The sequence below is a fragment of the Mycteria americana genome, chromosome 17 (assembly GCF_035582795.1).
Source record: "Mycteria americana isolate JAX WOST 10 ecotype Jacksonville Zoo and Gardens chromosome 17, USCA_MyAme_1.0, whole genome shotgun sequence".
NCBI lineage: Eukaryota > Metazoa > Chordata > Aves > Ciconiiformes > Ciconiidae > Mycteria > Mycteria americana.
The window spans coordinates 12,945,704-12,960,119 of NC_134381.1; the positions used below are offsets into that span (position 1 = coordinate 12,945,704).

General features: G+C 50.8%; 1 protein-coding gene across 3 annotated transcripts in view; it reads left to right on the forward strand.

The window, feature by feature from the left end:
* The first annotated feature begins 358 nt into the window (after positions 1 to 358).
* The window catches only part of ADGRD2 (adhesion G protein-coupled receptor D2), a 45,336-nt gene continuing 31,278 nt past the window's right edge, over positions 359 to 14,416 (forward strand). For all 3 annotated transcript variants that reach the window (XR_012778211.1, XM_075519569.1, XM_075519570.1), the window contains exons 1-3: positions 359 to 6,745; positions 7,211 to 7,312; positions 7,418 to 13,419. The gene's annotated coding sequence lies outside the window, so the exon portion shown is untranslated. The remainder of the gene's footprint in view (positions 6,746 to 7,210; positions 7,313 to 7,417; positions 13,420 to 14,416) is intronic.

The following is a 14,416-nucleotide window of genomic DNA, read 5'->3' on the forward strand; positions in this document are numbered from 1 at the left end:
GGGGTTGGTCACGCCCGTGGGGAGCCGGCACCGCGCACGGGGCGCGGTCGCCACGTGGATGTTAAACGCGCGGCTCGGCACGGCCGCGGGTGAGGGCGCGTTGGCCGCCGGTGCACGGGGAGGGAAGGACGGGGCCGGCGTGGGGCTGGGGGTGGCCGAGCCCTGGGCAGCGGGCGCTGGTGCTGCTCCAGGCCGAGACGACCGTGGCAAAGCCCGCACAGACCAGCCTCGGTTCGCGAGTGATTTAGAGGGAGCGGTTGACGCTGGTCTGTCCTGTGCCGCTGGGCGAGCCGCCGCGCCCCCTCCCTCGCCGCTCGTCCCCGCGCCCCAGGGATCGCTGGCCGAGAAGGGGCCCTTGGCCCTGGGGACAGGCCTGGTCGGAGCAGGGAAGGATGGGAACGGGCGAGGTGGGCGTCGGGCTCTGAGCACGCTTTCGTGTGTAAACTGGGGCTGTCTTGTGACTCCTTCCTCTGCCTTTCTTTTACCGTATTTAAAATGGCAGTAATACTGCTTTTACTGGGTTGCGGGACTTGCCTGATGGGTTTTGTAAAAAGCTTTGAGACTTTCAAAGAAAACGAAGGGATGGATGAAGGACAAAAAAGGAAAAAAATCCCAAACTTTTACGTTTAGATTTTATAAAGAACTTCTATTGCATGAGAAAATGCAGACCTACCTAAAATTGCTGTGCTGTTAGTGTAATGGTTATACGGTGAAAGAAAAAAGATTAATGCCCCTTTTCAAAATTAGGGAAGTCCTGCTGTATGTGAAGGAGGTCTGTAAAATTAATTTAGTGTTTTCTGGGTAAACTACATCCAACCTCCATTTTATCTTTGGCTCCAGCTTACTGACCCGTTAAAAGGAATGCCCTAATGCATTTGTAGAGAAAAAAAAACTTGTGGCAACTTCTCAAGAAAGGATGCATTTTAAAGCAATGCAGACAGGTAGTGAGATTTTTCCAAAGTCTATCACATATCTAATTTGCTTTCTAGATGTATACGTGCCTGAAATGAAAAATCTTGTTGATTAAAGAAAAATAAAGTAAAATGTTACTTGTTCCAAACATTACATTTTAATTACATGAGGCCTTCTCTCTTCAAGAACAACACAAGAACGTGAGCAGTGCATTGGCTTCTTGCCTAAAGGAAACTTTCTCCGAGTATTTTACCGAGTGAAGTGTCTTCCACGCTCAGAACACGACATCGTTAGAGTAGGTGGCGTCGCTGAGAGGAGCAGGCCTGCGTTTCATTCCAGGAGGAGCGACGGCTCTTGCATCAGAAGCGAGTCAGACATCTTGCAGACTCCCTCTGAACAGTACCCAATTAGCAGATGGCCTAAAAATGAAGCTAGGGTCCCGTGTGTCCATGCCAAACCTACATCTGCAGTGTCCCTCCTAATTATTTAAAAATGAGTGTTCTCCATCAGTGTGTTATTCAGATGAAAGTACACAAACAAAAATGGGGTGGGTGGGCAAAGCTGTTGTGCAATGTCGGCCTTTTCCTCCAATGCTCAAAAATACTTGCCAATGGGAGGGAACAAAAACAGCCATGGGGAAGAAAACCAAACCCCAACCTCTTTCTTGATTGTGCCAGTCTTGCAACAAAAAACCACCAGCAGTGTTCAGACTGGAGGAGCTGCAGAGCCAAGCGTGGCACTAGCCCCTGCCAGTGAAGAGGAAAGTCCTGCAATGAAATACGAAAGAATCAGCTTATGCGAGGGATAGGGAAACGAGAGATCCTGTGATTTACAGGCTCTCGCTGAGGACACCTTGCAGGTGGTGAACTCTGACATGTGCTGGCATTGCTCAAAGTCGCTGAGGAGCGGGGAAAGGCGCCCGATTCTTGAAATCTGGAAAAAGGAACGGACATGTCTGTTTTTCCAGTGCCCTTTGGTTTCTGTTAACCATCAGAAAGCCGTGTTGCTCTGTCCTGTGCAGGCTGGGTGCTCCTGGGCATATATTACTAAGCTGGTGGAGCTCCAGAGGTCACTTTTTTGGCATAGGCTGCATTGGACAGAATGTCCTGTGTGTGGATTCATCGCTGCTGTGTCCTGTAGGGCCCAGATGAGGCTTGGCTGCCCGTTTGAGGTGGAGCGCAATATACTGAGAGCATTTGTTCCAACAGACCACGAAAGACCACCTCTAAGATAAGCACACAGAGAACCTGCGCTCTGCGCTCTCTTCTTCCTGTTCTTTCAACCCTTGAGTAACTAAAATCCCATTTTCTTGTACACCGGTTAGGCTGGGAAGCTGTCTGGGAGAAAGAATATCCTGCTGCCAGATGCTCTTTTTTATTCTAACACAGTTGTTTTTCTCTTCACTTGATAAAGTTAAAATAAGCAGTCTCTGGGGTGAATTACAGGCGTCAAAATTGGATTGGCATACAAACTGTAGAGCAGTTGGTGGTTGGGAGTCTGGGGAAAAAGAAACAGCAGGTTTTAGCTAGAGGGGACAACAGCTTTATTTCCCTCTTGGTCCTTGACAACTAAGCAGATGTCCTACAATTATTGTTTTACCTTCTAGTAATATAGTGTCTTTTCCTATCCTCCCAGGTACCCAACTGGCTCTTTTGCAGATGTGCAAGTCCGTCTCTTCCCTAGTTCAAAGCCGTCTTAGTGCACCACTAGCTCCATCTATTGCCGGTCAATGGCTGGCTGAGATTCAGACAAATGCTTGTTTCTCCCTCTCAACTTCCTAGGATACCTGTTTCCAGTCCCATTTACGTAGATACAACTGATGGTCTTAAGATCTTTTCTGAACATCTTACACGGGCTTTTTCACACCCGTTGCATTGCAAACTTTGCTTCTGGGTTGATGCCCTCCACTGCGTACACAGATGTCTTGTTCATGTTTCCTGCAGTCCTTCAGAGTCCCCAGGTGCAGTTGGCATCAGGACCATTAAACCCTGACAACTGCCCTGAACAGATGATGGGGTAATGGGTGGCGTCACTAGGCATAACCACTATCACTGGGTACCCACTGTACTGGGTTGGAAGAGACGTGATGTGATGGTCCTGTTCTGAAGAGCTTGGTAAGTCTAAAAGTTATTAGAAGAAAGCACGCTGGGGAAAAGAGTGTCAAGTTAAATGAATTTTTAAGGTTCTGGGCCAATATATAAAGGACTGCTTGCATGGTCTCCTGACAGACGGTAAACGGTCTGTTCAGCAGGTTCTGTTCAGCATGAGGAAGGTCAGCTTTGCACTGTCTGAAATATCCTTTTTGAAAATCTAGGGCTAAATGCTTTCAGGGCGTACCTTCACCTGGTATGCCGAACTGTGCTGAAGCCTGAAGAACGCAAACTTTTCTCTTTATTTTTTAAAGCAGTCCTGAAGTCTGTTTCTAGCCTTAACAAAGCTGCAATCCAGGTTTATCATCCTACAAGACATCTGACAGGGAAGTTAAATAGCACTCCACACACATTTTTAAAACTTACTTGGGATACAAGGAATGTTAGTGTTTTTCTCAACAGGTGGGCATTCAAGCTGAAGCCTATGTCCTTACAGTATGTGTGTGCAACGTATAAACTCCCAGGTATTTTAGTGTCTGCATTTATACCCTGCCTGGTTTCCCAGTTTTGTATTCAGTGCTTTCTTTGTGCGTGAGTGCCAAATGACATCTTAAATTCTTGGACCTTATATAAAGAGACATTGGGTAACTTGGAATGTTTAACAAAATCTTCAGTACAGTTTTGGTCTACGACGCCTGCACCTGCTCTTGCAGTATGAAAGACAAACATGCTGTTTCTTCAGGGTAACAAGTGTAAATCATCAGTCAGTTTTTTGCTCTCTAGAATAAGGGAGTTGGAAAAAGTAAAGTTTTAGCAGATGAGGCTTTTGATCCTGTAGAGGCAGGATTGGGTTTATGTAACGGAACAGAGCGATGGGCAGAGGGTTCCATTGTTCGGCACTCTCTGGTGGAATAGCTTGGCACCTAAACCTGTTTGTTGCAGGTTTTCAAAGGACAGCCAGACAGCCCTGATGGCCCCAGTCAGCCCAACGGCTGCGGGCTCTGAGGCAGCCTGGAATGCTCCGCAGTACAGCAGTGAAGCCTGCAGCCCTGCTAGGCAGAAGGCAGCAAGGACCCCGGTATAGCGCTGGTGGGAGCGTGCGGCCCAGTAGCTTGTGGCTATGGGACTGGTGCCTACAGCCGTTCAAAATGAAAGGTGACAAATCACCCCTGGCACGCGCACGTGAAATGACAGTCAATTAGAGAAACCTAGGAAATGCTTTCTCGTGCTGTGAGGAGCCACACTTGTATCTCTGCTGCACGAAGTCCAGACACTGGAATGGCTGACTGCCCTTACACTCGACGTCTGTCTGCAGAACTCGTGGGAGAATACATGGGGCCCTGCACCATCCAGCCCTGCATGGGACTGATTTTCATTAGAGCTGGCCAGAGGCAATGCAAATTGTCCAGAAGCTGAAAGCACATATTGCACTTGTGCCTGAACCCGGTCACGGCTGTGTCTTGTGCATATTCCAACAAACACACTCACCAGTTCCCAAACTAGCCAGCAACTCCTGTAATGTCCCAAGGTGAACTTGTGTTAGGAGTGGAGCCAGGCAGAGAGATAATCACTGAACTGGAGAATAAATGCACCATGTGTCTCTCCTGTTCAAAACCACTCTAATTTCATCTTGCCTCAACAACGATCTGTTAACAAGCTGCAGGCCAAGAATCTGTCAGAAGAATTTAAATACAATTCTGACAAGATCAGAACTAGATAGACTAAAACTTTACCAACCTGTGGCTAAAACAAAGCTAATCAAGTAAGTGCTTGCCCGGGTTGGGACGGAAGGTGATCTCTCAGGGATTTTCTTTGTTGTGCAACTGCAGCTTCCGAAAGCAGGGGATGTATTTGAGGTGTTCAGACTCATTACAGGAAATGGGGAGTTGACCTGAGTCCAAGAGGATGTCTTCAGTACTTCGCAGACTGAAAGAAGAGGTTGAAGCTGGGAGCGGACAAGTGTTGTGGTCAAGGGGATGATGCACTGAAATGTGAAGCAAGTCCCCAAGAGTTTCTGAAAGAATCATTTTCTGAGTGGGGAAAAGGAGCTGGCAGAGGTGTAGACGTAAGAAATGGGCTGTCTCCCTCCAGGGGAGGGGGACAAATTAAGTACGTGGGGAGCCCTTTGCTTGCTTTCAGCTAAATGCTATAGGATGCTAGAAAATTGAGAAAGTCCAGTGCTGATCTTAGAGTATTTTCTAGCGTTATGATACTCAAATCATTATGCTACTGTCTATCACTTGTCAATATTGTTTAGGAGAAGTGCCTGAATTTCTGGTGTTCTGTTGACAATTGCGAAAGTCCTTCTGTAGTGTTGGAATAAGTTTTCAGCTTTATTTAGGTTCTGGCAGAACAAGCTGGCAAAACTACATGAGTTGGAAGAGGAGGAAGAGAGTTTCAGGTACGAAGAGGTCTCTGTGCCGCTCTCGGAGATGCTGCTGCGTGTCATTAAAAGGGATCTGAAGTGGGGAGTCTCCATCTGGACTGTGAATATGCATTTGAGGTGACTGAACATGACTGCAGAGGTACAGCCGTTATTAAGACAGGCTAAACTTCCAAATATAGGTGTTGGTAACCTGTAAGTGTTCACATTTGCAGAACGCATTTGGAGCAGCAGGTAGAGGCTGTATATATATATCATAGCTGTGACCTGCCGCATTGCAGGAAAAGCGTCTCCCATTTGCACTGAGGAATACCACTAAATGTGAGTGAGGTGGGAAGAAAAATACAGTGGGAACACTGAGCAGCAAGGACCCAGTCTTAACCTGGGGTGATGGGGAGCTGGGCAGCCAGGAGTACTGCAATCCAGCATGAAGAAAACTGCAGGGAAGTAGGGAGCGATGCCTAGCTCTGGAAAAACCACCTGCTGCAGATGCTGCTCTTCTTGCGGGTGTGTGTGGATCACAGCCCACAGCTTCCCTGGCTCTGCTTGCTCCTGTCTGAGAATATCGGTGTCCTCTAGCAGGCTCGGCGCCTTCCAAATGTCGGAGTCAGGCTCAGCTACAGCAGGGATGGCTGGGAAGAGTAAAGGGAGTCTCTTAGAAATGGGCAAGCTGTTAGACTGGGGCCTTCCTAGCTTTGAGAATGCCTTATGTGCCGATTGTCCCTTCATAATCTAAGGGCGGGTCTGTACCTAGGTTGCTGCGTTCTTTCCTCTCTGCCTGCAGAAAGCAGGTGAGTACAGTAAAGTTGGCACTGGGCTAGAAAATCTAAGCGATCGCCAAGATTGCACCCAAAAGGGATGGAAGGAGGCGAGCGTGTGACAGCCTAATCTGAGCAGTGACTTGTCCATGAGGGAGCAATTGCACGTCCCGTGAATCTTCAGTTCTTTCTGTGCTTTCATTGCCAAGTACCACCTTTTCGTTCCTCCTTGGGCAGGGAAAGCCGAGGCAGCGTTAGAAGAGATGGCTCTCTTCTGTGAGCTTCAACGCAACACGTGGAGCTTCTATTATAACACCTGTGCAAATTGTATAATTCCGTGGTCTGTAATTTATAGCCCTAAATATCCGCATTCAACCTTTATTACTGGTATCTCTGTGGCGGGAATCCAGCTTAACGTCCTGATTCTGACAAAGATGGGAAGAGCTGATGAGTAGGGAAGTGTCCGCTTGTCTCATTCAAATGGACAAGTGATGATAAACCCATAATACTGCTTTGGAGCTGAGTCTGTATTTCATCCCATGGGACCCAAAATGCTTTTGTCTTCCCTGGGATGACAACAGGAGCCACCAAACATCCTAGAGGTAAAAGCGAGAGTAGCTCAGATGCTGACGGCAGCTGATCAACTGCTGAACTGATCATTCCAGCCTCACAGGATTAATTATCTGGCACTGGGAAAAAGCTTCACTGTGTACCTGGCGGAAGCAAAGCCTCACATCCTTTTTAAGCTATAAAAGCCATAATTACTTTTCTTACCGCTCACTGTTGCTTTGTATAAATAGCCGTAAGGTATTTTTGTGGGGGGGTCGGCCTGCTTTGCTAGGCAAGAGCGCGTTCTGCGGGGAGGTGCTGTGACTCCATGGCCAGCCCAGGGAGGGTCTCCAAGGAGGCACCGTGGCCCCAGGGGACCACCGTGGCCCTCGGGGCTGCTCATGCTCCTTGGCACGATACCTGCGTGTTGGCACAGGTCTCCCAGCGCTGGTTGCTGGCTGCACGTATTGATGTTGCACAGTGTGGGAGAGCAGAAATAAGGAGAAACCTCCTTGCAGGTGCCTGTGCTAGTCTGACTGAAGCACTGCTCCAGAACTGCGGAGAAACCCGGGGCTCAGCCAGACACAAGACGCTTCCTCTTTCTCAACATCTGTATTCCTGTAAGTTGATGTGGAACTGCTGATGCCAGTTGTTTGTAGACTCTCCCTCCTGGCTTGTGACCGACGTGATTAAATCCAGTAAAGAGATGGTTTCTCTGTTGCCAGGTTCCTGCAGCAAAAACTGGGGCCATCTGCTTAATGGTCTGTTGCGTTTCTGGTCGCGTGGTGCTGCAGTACTGGCTGGAGCTCTGCTGTTGTGCAGCAGTCACGTACGGAAAGCTTTACCCCTTAATGTGAAAAATGGGAAAGACAGATGCAGTCTGGGTCTAATACTGTTCTTGTACTTTTTCCTCTCCTCTCTCAGGAGCTCCCTTGCTGCTGCCTGTCCTCACTCCGTCTGAGCACCACAGCCCCTCTTTTTACCTGATAAAGCAGGCACAGAGTCACTGTCCCCCAAAGCGAGCTCCCTGCCTCAGGGCTCTTACTCAGAATCTCCGGAGGATATAAACCATCTCTCCGTCGTGTTTGTGAATCTGAGCCCGAGCAGATTGACTAGCCCCGTCGCTTCAGAATGCACCCCACAGGAATAACAGTTTGCAAACTTTTTGCTAGCTGCGATTACAGGTTAAAGTAGATCCACAGTGGGTGTCTGGTTAAACCAGCAAAACCCCTTTATTAGAAAACTGTGGAAAAAGGATATCAGAGAGATTTAGTGTTTCAAAGAGGATCAGAATCAAATGCCCTGTCTTGCTGGTAGGAGGATGGGAGATTTAGGAGTAGTTAGTAGCTTGAGAAAAAAACCAAAGATGAATAATAAAAGCAGGTCCTATTTTTTCTATTAAAAGTTTCTAGGCTACACAGATTTGTTATAAATGATGGCAGTAAATAACCAGCCGTGGCCAAGCTCCCCTGAAAGGCTCTCTAATATCAGCAGCTGATGCCCTACTGCGCAGGGACACAATTGGGTCTGTTCTCCAGACAATACACCTGCCACTGGGAAACAGAGGGCTGGCAATTAGCAGGGGCGGCTCTGTGCTGCGCTTTCATCCCAGACAATAAGAAGGGCCTGGAAGAGTGAGATTAAGGCTGGCATGTCCGCAAGAGATTGTTGAAACAAACCTCACTGAGACTTGGGGGCATTTAAGAAACAAAACCAACAAAATAAAACCCTGGTTAAATCTAACTCTACAAACAAGTCTAGAAAGCAAAAGAGCACTGGAATAGGATCATTGACCTTAGACATGTAAGCTGGGGTTCTGGAGGAAAGACTTTCTTCTCAGCTGAGGTGTCTTGTAGTTGTCAGTGGTGTGTCATAGGAAATAAACACCGAGCGGGGCTCTGCGCGCCGAAGCTGCGGTGGGAGCTCTGCGTTGCTTAGCCAGGACTAGGACTAAGCACCAGCATCTGTGGAATAGACTTTTTACCCGACTCATGTGAATTCTAAGCCCAAGTATGGGCGATACTCCATACGTGGCACTCTGATTGTTTAAAAGTCTCCCGAATTACCAACCCTACAAAGGCCCTGAAAGCAATGCAGCAACACAAGTAGCCTCAGCCGCTCCTTGTGACCAGTACTGAAACTGGAAGGGAAGCAGCTGACCACCTCAGCCGTTTTAGAGTGCACTATTAGAACAAACTAAATCGATCAGCAAGTCTCCAACTTTTTTTCTGCTGGCACAGGAGTTCTTCCAACACGCAGGCATCAGGAAAGCCACAGAGGTAAATTAGGAAAGTCTTTTCCTTGCTATCAGTTCCATCTCCCCAGGCGTATAATTTAGGATTGCCATATGCCGCAAAGCAGTGTCCGCTGTGGGTCTTCAGTGACAGATCCCAAACTGTACTTTCAGCAGTGCACGAAACAGGGAGAGGAGACACAGATATTCGCTGCAGAGCTCTTGCACGGCTTCTTATTTGCAAGCAGTTGAGGTGTGACTCGTGTGCTGAAGGCAGGGCACGTTGCTGCTAACGGGGGCACGGTGGGGTGAGGACTGCAGGGTGAATTGTACGTTTTGCTGCACGAGGAGGTGGGCCGGTACAGACAGGCTCTTGAGACCTAGATGCTTGGGTCACTCTGTCCCCTTGGGGAGGTATTGCTCTTCTGGCTTGTGAACTTGTGCCCTCTCCCCTCAGCTTCCTGAGGGACATATCCCTGACATACCAGACTCTTGATGTGAACCTTGTAGCATCAGGAAGTTTGGTCAACCCTGATGTGACAGACTTGAAAGGAGAGGGGGAGAGGAAATTGAGAGAACTGGACAAATAATGGGATTGCCAAACATGCAGGTGTCTGGCCGTAAAAGCAAATCAGCGTAGACCTTTGGTGTGCAGAATAAGTATGTTTGTTTGGAAACCTGAAGAATTAGCTTGAACACGTGTCCTCCTGTCTCTCTCCTGCGGAGCTGTGAATGTGAAATTGCATCCACGATCCAAAGTCCAAAGAGCAAATTGTGCACTTGATGACTGCTGCCAGCTCGCTTGGCCGGTCAGTGCTTGCTGTGTACCTACAGACCGGTCTTCTGGGTAATGAGTGCGTGGATGTTAGGTGGTGATGCTGTGACTTTGTCCAGAGGAGGTGGAAGAGTTGTCCAGATTTTTCCAGGCACTGCTGCTTCTGACGGCTTGGTCCATGTGAGGGTGATAACGTGTGTTAACACGTAACTCCAAGGTTGCTTGGAGTGACAGACGTGGGATGTCCTGGACTGATGTCTCTGTTAGCTGGAACAGCGGGAAGTTGTGCCGTGACCAGATCACTGCAATGCAGTGTTAATTGCTTCCTGAATACTGATGAATCTTCTTTTGGGAGAGCTGACCTGGAGGTCCTGCAGGACCAGAAGCCAGGGCCTTTCAGCCGGCTGGAGTTCGTGGGACAGCAAGGTCCCGTTTCTCTTTACACACGGGAATCCCAGGGCTGTGGGAAGGAAAAGGAGAGGAGCTTTAGCACGGAAGCATCTGTTCTAGGGGTGTGTTAAATACACAGGCTGAGAACACACTCAGAAATCCATTAGTCCTGTTCCTGTTTCCATGGTAGACTGTCCGTTCTCAGCCTTAAATCTGCCACAGACTTTTATTTGTGGAAATTACAAACTGCCCATTCGCAATGCCCTCATGCTGGGGTGGATGGCATCTGGTGGAAAGCTTTGTTGGTGGAACTGGAAAGCAGAAGTGTTTTGGCCTCGTAGAAGCAGCTTGGAGTTTTAGTTTCTGCATGTGAGAGACATCTGGCTCTGTCTGTGCTCCTCAAGGAAATGCCTGAATTAGAGGCAGCAGGAGGCTCAAATTCTTACCTGTGCACTGACAAACAGCCCAACCGCCCCTTTTCAGGTACTCAGCGTTAGGCAAGAGAGAAGCAGCAACTGAATAATAAGTAGTTGGACAGCTGAAGATGGTTTATTAGGGTGGAGACTCTGTGCTTTCTGTTCCTTCCAAACCCTATGACAGAAGTGTCCCTTGCAGAAGCAGAGAAACATCCATATGCAGATAAGTAAGGGTGCCCGGGAAGCTTTGAACTGCAGAAGCGGCGCTGGTATCGGTGTGAGGCATCAGCACCAAAGAGCAGCTCGTGGAATTTTCAGATGTGTGGAAGTGCAAAAGAACTGAGATACGGCAGCGTGTGCCATACTTTCACAGCCCCAGTACTGGGGGTGGGGGGAGGTAAGTCTGCATCTCTTCTGCCAGTGCCTCCTAAGTCAACACTTGGCAAGCCCTGTCTCAGCTCAGAACCGAATCTAATTCAAACAAAGTTTGCGTGACATTAAACTGCATGAGGAGGAGCTGGGTCAAAGAGAGGGTCAGTTTTATGCAGTAAAAAGTGGGAAAAAACAAATGCTGGAGTAGAATAATATCTACAGCTGGGCTAGGGAAATGTTATTTCGAAGGATAACTCTGCAAGGGACAGGCTTGCAACATGACCTAGTGATCTCTGACACATACAGCGCTTTGTTCCATTTTTCAATGCATCTTGCTTAGACACATGGCTTTCTACTCCACTTGGCAAATATTTGATTTATAAAGATTAACACGTTGCTAGCCCATGTGCTGGGAAGCTCTTCCAAGGGTTGTGTGAAAGATGTGCCTTGAGGGTGGCAGATGAGGGTTTACTAACTGGTAAGGATAACACTTCTTAAAATGCACCTGAGCTGATTTTTTAAATTGACTGCATGTAAACAGAATTGCAACCTATTTAAAAATAAGCTAACCCAGAGTGACAGCATCACCCAAACTGCGCAACACAATGTGCCCTTTGCTCAGCTGCTTATTAGAGAGATTTACAGGCATTAAAAGTACGTTGGGATTTTACCATCTAACCATCCCAAGGTCATATGTCTGCTTGCCAAGGTCTTCTTGCACTGGATGGACATCTCTTAACTCTAAGAACTCTGTTATTTCTAATTTATTTTGAGATGTATGAATGGAGGCTGACTTTAGGAACCGCGGTTGCCTTAAGGAGACAGCTGACTAGCTGGAGTATTTGCTTTGGGGGAATTAGTGCCGATACAATGACGAATTACCCTGGTGGTGATGACTCTGCTGCCATGGCAAGGAGCAAACAGATGGCAGTGCCCACGTGCGCATGTGGCTGCAGGAAATCCTCCGGAGAGCTGAGAGGTCCAAAGGAAGCGTCCAGCAGGCCAGGCGCTGGACCCCGCTTTCTGGACTTGCTCAGCAGCCCAGGAGCCTGCGCTCTTTGGGGCCTTTTAGGTGAAAAGGCAATGATTTTAGGTGAAAAGGCAACGATTTTAGGCGAAAAGGCAATGATTTTAGGTGAAAGGGCAACGAGGTGCCAATTATTAGCTTCCACTTGCTGGCTGTCGCCTTTCCTTTGAAACGCCAGCAAGGCGTTCTTGCCGGTCTGTAGAGCTGTCCTTGATTCCAGCCAAAGCATCAAGTCAAGTCTTATTTGAAAGTCCAGTGTGTGATTATGGAAGTTAGTTCACGTTTAAATCCAAAGAGCTTGTGTAGGTGAGGGTAGAAACTCAGGTGGCGTTCAGTGGGCACAGGAAACTTTTCTCACCTCTCTGCATGTGCACAGAGGATGGTTTATTTTTATGGCTATAGAAAAGAGAAGCGATGCTGGAGGCTGTGGGCTGGATTCCATTTCTAATGCTATCAGAAAACTGCATTCAGGGCTGTTACAAAAGGTGTTTAATTCTGTCTGAGATACAGGCATAAAGAAAATAGTTTACTATCTGCTGGGGAACTCTAACTCTTATTAAAGCTAATCCAGCCGTAAGTTTGAAAAAGACTTTGCACTTTTCCTCTGAAGATCTTTGGTGTAAACTTGGGCTCTGCCTCATACCCCTTGCTCCCTCCATCGCGGAGGGAGTAGGATCCAGTTTTGGCCAAACCGCAGTGAGTTGCAGAGCCCTCTCCCGGTGCTGCCACGCAGCTTCGCAAGCCTTTGGCGCTCTGTGCCGCGCTGTCTGCGAGTGCCAGGCCGTTTCCCAACTGGCAGCGGTGACTAAGCAGCCCGGAGCAGCTGCCCCCAAGGTCCATTCTTCTGTGAGAGATTTATTGCAGCGAGCAGGGGCGCTGGGATGTGATAATTGCCTTCATTCCCGGACGAAGACCCTGAAGAACAAAAGCCAGTTGCCCGTGAATCCATGGTGTGATTCAAGCATTCACTTGGAGGGGAGGAGTGGGAACTGTGTGCCTGTTGCTGTAGCAAAAGTGAGCAGGCATTAACCAAAAGAGCAGCTCTCTCCTGCAAGGCAGGGAGTGCTGCTGGCCCATGGAGGTGGCCTGGGCCCTCCAGCCTTCACGTCCTCCCCGAGGCTGCCCCAGGCCCGTGCTTGAGGAAATGCCGGAACGCTGAAGCCACTCGGCGAGGAAATCACACGAGGGATGTGCTGGAGGTGCCCTGCAGAGCTCCTGCCGGTTTGACTCTGCCTTTCAGCCCTGCCCCTGCTCATTGTATCAGCCGGGGTCTTTTTTTTGTCCTCCTAGACATCTCCTCTAGAGCTGACCTTCTCACCTGCGCTCCTCAGCATGCAGATATTCGACTCTCGCTACTGTGAGGATCCCTGGTAACTCCCCCACCGCCTGCTTTTTCTGCCAAGACCCCGTGCCAGCTTTCCTGGGAAGCTTTATCGGGGACTTCCATGGAGCAGTGATTGCCTGGGAAGAAGATCCCCCGCGCTGGTGGCACAGGCTGCGGAGCAGGGAGGATTGTGAGTGCTTTGCTGTCAGCCGGGGCGAGGGCGTCGGGAGCGGGGTGCGCTGGGGGAGTCCCGGGAGGGGGGTGCGGGCTGGGGGTGCCCGAGGCCAGCACCGCCCCGGGCTGGGGGTGCGGGATGGGGGCGCGGGATGAGGGTGCCCGAGGCCAGCACCGCCCCGGGATGGGGGTGCGGGCTGGGGGTGCCCGAGGCCAGCACCGCCCCGGGCACTCGGTGTCGCCGTTCAGGCGCCGCCCGCCCCGGCCCGTCCCGGTCCAGCCCCGGCCCCGCGGGGCCGCTGCCGCTCCGTGCCGCCGCCCAGCCCAGCCCAGCCCAGCCCAGCCCAGCCCAGCCGTGCCCGCGGGGGCGGCCGGGCGGGGCCGGCGCGGGGAACGGCAGCGCCTTTGTGCGGGGCGGGGGAGCTGCGGAGCCGGGCGGAGCGGAGCGGGGCTGCGCGGGGCGAGGCGCCCGGCACGGCGGAGGCTCGGCGGCTGGGCGTGCTGCCGGGCGGCTGCGGGGCGCGGAGCGGTGTGCGGGGCGCGGGGCGGGAGCCGAGCGGGGGGCGGTGGCCCCGCGGAGCGGAGCGGAGCGGCTCGGAGCGGACTGGCCCCGCCGCGGGAGCCCGCGCTCCGTCGGGGTCGTCGCCGCCAAAGCCCCCGAGCTGCGCTCTGCCGCCCGGCCGGCTCCCGCTGCCAGCGCGGCTCTCGGGCTTGTCCTGCCGGCGGCTGTGCTGGAGCCAGCCCCCTTCCCCCGGGCTCCCCAGTACGTTCTTAGCCCCTTGCTGCCGGCTGGATCGCTAATAACTGCCCCGCTGCCTTATTTTTCTGCCCAGACCATGTTGCAGGTTTCCTGTGGTAGCATCTTCGGGGACCTCCAGGGAGGAGCGACGAGCGGGGGCTGCAGGCTCAGGGCGGGGGGCCGGCGGTGCTGGCGGGGCTGCCTGCCGCAGGGCGCGGGGCTCCCCCGTCGGAGGAGCGCAGAGCCGGACAGACTGCTCCCTGCAGGGCTCGGA